At 47.0% G+C, this 4,671-nt stretch overlaps 1 pseudogene; it reads right to left on the bottom strand.

Annotated features, from left to right (window-relative positions):
* Positions 1-4,132: 4,132 nt before the first annotated feature.
* Positions 4,133-4,274, bottom strand: LOC123081200 (uncharacterized; annotated as a pseudogene).
* Positions 4,275-4,671: the final 397 nt, after the last annotated feature.

Genomic DNA, 4,671 nt, shown 5'->3' with positions numbered 1-4,671 from the left:
ACTGCAGAAGATAGAGAGAAAATGAAAGTCATTCCCTATGCCTCAGCCATAGGTTCTATCATGTATGCAATGCTGTGTACCAGACCTGATGTGTGCCTTGCTATAACTCTAGCAGGGAGGTACCAAAGTAATCCAAGAGTGGATCATTGGACAGCGGTCAAGAACATCCTGAAGTACCTGAAAAGGACTAAGGATATGTTTCTTCTTTATGGAGGTGACAAAGAGCTCGTCGTAAATGGTTACGTCGATGCTAGCTTTGACACTGATCCGGATGACTCTAAGTCACAAACCGGATACGTATTTATATTGAATGGTGGAGCTGTCAGTTGGTGTAGTTCCAAGCAAAGCATCGTGGCGGGATCTACGTGTAAAGTGGAGTACATAGCTGCTTCGGAAGCAGCGAATGAAGGAGTCTTGACGAAGGAGTTCATATCCAAACTAGGTGTAATACCTAGTGCATCGGGACCAATGAAAATCTTTTGTGACAATACTGGAGCAATTGCCTTGGCGAAGGAATCTAGATTTCACAAGAGAACCAAACACATCAAGAGACGCTTCAACTCCATCCGTGATCAAGTCAAGGAGGGGGACATAGAGATTTGCAAAATACATACGGATCTGAATGTGGCAGACCCGTTGACTAAGCCTCTTCCACGAGCAAAACATGATCAGCACCAAGACTCCATGGGTGTTAGAATCATTACAATGTAATCCAGATTATTGACTCTAGTGCAAGTGGGAGACTGAAGGAAATATGCCCTAGAGGCAATAATAAAGTTGTTATTTATATTTCCTTATATCATGATAAATGTTTATTATTCATGCTAGAATTTTATTAACCGGAAACTTGATACATGTGTGGATACATAGACAAAACACAGTGTCCCTAGTATGCCTCTACTGGACTAGCTCGTTAATCAAAGATGTTTAAGTTTCCTAACCATAGACATGTGTTGTCATTTGATGAACGAGATCACATCATTAGGAGAATGATGTGATGGACAAGACCCATCCGTTAGCTTAGCATAATGATCATTAAGTTTAATTGCTATTGCTTTCTTCATGACTTATACATATTCCTTTGACTATGAGATTATGCAACTCCCGGATACCGGAGCAATACCTTGTGTGCTATCAAATGTCACAACGTAACTGGGTGATTATAAAGAAGCTCTGTAGGTATCTCCGAAGGTGTTTGTTGGGTTGGCATAGATCGAGATTAGGATTTGTCACTCCGAGTATCGGAGAGGTATCTCTGGGCCCTCTCGGTAATGCACATCATGATAAGCCTTGCAAGCAATGTGACTAATGAGTTAGTTGCGCAATGATGCATTATAGAACGAGTAAAGAGACTTGCCGGTAAGGAGATTGAACTAGGTATGAAGATACCGACGATCGAATCTCGGGCAAGTAACATACCGATGACAAAGGGAATGACGTATGTTGTCATTACGGTTTGACCGATAAAGATCTTTGTAGAATATGTAGGAACCAATATGAGCATCCAGGTTCCGCTATTGGTTATTGACCAGAGAGGTGTCTCGGTCATGTCTACATAGTTCTCGAACCCGTAGGGTCCGCACGCTTAACGTTCGATGACGATTTATTTTATATGAGTTATGTGATTTGGTGACCGAATGTTGTTCGGAGTCCCGGATGAGATCACGAACATGACGAGGAGTCTCGAAGTGGTCGAGAGGTAAAGATTGATATATTGGATGATAGTATTCGGACACAGGAAGTGTTTCAGAATGTATCGGGTACATATCGGAGTACCGGGGGGGGGGGGGTTATCAGAACCCCCTGAGGGAGATATGGGCCATATGGGCCATAGGAGGGAGGCACACCAGCCCACAAAGGGGTGACGCGCCCCCACAGGGAAGGAGGCCGAATAGGACTAGGAGATGGGGGTGGCACCCCCTTTCCTTCTCCCCCTCTCTCTCCTTCCCCCTTTCCCTCTCCGGTAAAAGGAAAGGGGGGCTGAATCCTACTAGGAGCCCAAGTAGGACTCCTCCTACTTGGGGCACGCCTAGGGCCGGCCTCCTCCCCCTCCCTCCTTTATATACGTGGGGAGGGGGCGCCTAGAACACACATCAATTTTTCCAAGCCGTGTGCGGCGCCGCCCTCCACAGTTTACGCCTCCGGTCATATTCACGTAGTGCTTAGGCAAAGCCCTGCACGGATCACTTCACTATCACCGTCACCACGCCATCGTGCTGACGGAAATCTCTCTCGACACTTTGCTGGATCAAGAGTTCGAGGGACGTCATCGAGCTAAACGTGTGCAAAACTCGGAGGTGTCGTACGTTCGGTGCTTGATCGGTTGAATCGAGAAGACGTTCGACTACATCAACCGCATTAAGCAAACGCTTCCGCTTTCGGTCTACGAGGGAACATGGACACACTCTCCCACTCTCGTTGCTATGCATCTCCTAGATAGATCTTGCGTGAGCGTAGGAATTTTTTTGAAATTGCATGCTACGTTCCCTAACAGAGCTCCGGCATTGCGATGAAGAGTGGCAAACAGAAAGACATGTTAATCGAAGACCATGTCACAGGAAATATAAACTCGACCAGGGGCAATATCGAGACACTTATAAGCCTTATGAAGGCTACTATAACCCAAAAATACACACTGTTTGGAACAAAATTCCAACTTATGTTTGTTGAAGTGGCGTAAGTTTGGCCAGACGGCACAACCAAAAATACGAAGAATAGTGTAGTTGGGTTTAGTGCCAAAAAGTCATTCAAGAGGGGACTGGTTTTTGATAACTCAACTCGGAGTTCTATTGATGAGATAGACCGCGGTAAGGAATGCCTCGTCCCAAAATTTTAGAGGCATGGATGCATGGGCAAGGAGTGAAAGGCCGACTTCGACAATGTGTCTATGCTTACGCTCTGCGGAACCGTTTTGATGGTGAGCGTGAGGGCATGAAACATGATGAGTGATCCCAATACGCTCAAAAAACGAGTTGAGCTTTTGGTATTCGCCACCCCAATCTGTTTGCATGGCAATAATTTTGCGATCAAAGTGACGTTCAACATGTTGTTGAAAAACATGAAATTTTTGAAACACATCAGACTTATGGTTAAGCAAATAGATCCATGTAAATTTGCTGAAATCATCAATAAAGCTAACATAAAATTTCTGTCTTCCTACAGAGATAGGCCCAAGGCCCCACACATCCAAAAAAAGGAGCTCTAAAGGAGATTTGGACTCACTAGTTGAACGAGGGTATGGTAACTGATGGCTTTTCGCCATTTGACAAGCATCACAAACGAAGAGATGATCTTTTTTATTTGATGCTGGAAGACTAAAGTTGCGAAGAATTTGTTGAACCACCGGAAAAGCAGGATGCCCCAAGAGCTTGTGCCATCGAGAAGTAGATGGTTTTATTGCAACAAGCACTTGACGCTTAGGAGCAGCATGCCGACCTTTGACGGGAAATAAATCCTGCCTACTCTTGCCTTGAAGAAGGACCCTCCTTGTTTCCTGATCCTTGACAGAAAAGAATTGTGGATAAAGTTCAAGGTAAGCATGATTATCTTCCATGAGTTGATAAGCAGAAAGAAGACTTAAAGAAGCACTTGGAACATGGAGGATATTATTTAATTTAAGAGCGACATGTGCAATATCCATACCTTGACCACCTGCCGTGTGAATCTGCTCCGTGCCGGTGTAGCGATCGCGAACAGCCAGCTTTTCAAGATCACCAGTTAGATGATCGGTGGCACCGGTGTCAAGATACCAATTGGTATCCACACCGTAGGAGTTTGCGGCGGCATTTGCAGACCGATCACGCCTCGTCCTCCTCCTCCTTGGCCTCCTTGGCGCTGAAAGTTATTGTTGTAGTTGCGGTCATACCTTTTCTTGCACCGCCATGCTCCATGTCCCTCGAGTTTGCAGATTTGACACTTGATCGTGTCTCCCCCACCTTCGGGAGCACCAGGATTGTTGCTGGAGTTGTTGTAGGAGCAGGAGCCGCCGCCCCTGGGTTGTTGGAGTTGCGACGAGAGCCATTGTCCCCGCGGGAGCCTCCACCAAATCCACGGCCAAAGCCATCGCGGTTGCCTCTCTTGGAGGCGAGGTTGGCGCTGGCGCCACCGTAGGCGTTCTTGGCCTCGATGCGGGTCTCCACTGTAAGCAGCAGAGATAAGAGCTCGTTGAGGCCGATCCCTTGGTCTACACGCATGGAGATGGCGGAGATGAAGGGGTTGTAGTCGTCATCAAGGCCGTCCAAGATGTGCGAGATGACTTCATCTTCATCAAGAGGTTTGCCAGCGGTGGCCATCTCATCGGCCAGACCCTTCATCTTGTTGAAGTAGGCAGCAGCGCGGACAAGTCGCCCTTTTGGGTGTGACCGATCTGGGAACCAAGCTGATTGACCTTCGCTTGAGACTGGGAGGAATAGCTCTGCAAAATCGCTCCCCAAACACCTTCTGCGGTAACATAATTATTTACCTACAAAATTACCTCGCGAGACAGAGTTGCAAGGAGGAACGTCAAGACCTGCTGGTCCTGGGTGACCCATATCGCATCCTCTACGTTGGGCACCTCCTCGATGAATTTCTTGCCGGCAACGTCCTTCTTCGTGGACAGAACCTTAGCTGGTTCCTTGACGCTGCCGTCAAGGTAGCCGGTCATGCCGGCTGCCCTTATATGCGACAGAA

This window comes from Triticum aestivum, chromosome 3D (genome assembly GCF_018294505.1).
Source record: "Triticum aestivum cultivar Chinese Spring chromosome 3D, IWGSC CS RefSeq v2.1, whole genome shotgun sequence".
NCBI classification, from domain to species: domain Eukaryota; kingdom Viridiplantae; phylum Streptophyta; class Magnoliopsida; order Poales; family Poaceae; genus Triticum; species Triticum aestivum.
The sequence above is the reverse complement of the archived record's forward strand: the minus strand, read 5'-3'. Positions and strand labels throughout refer to the sequence as shown.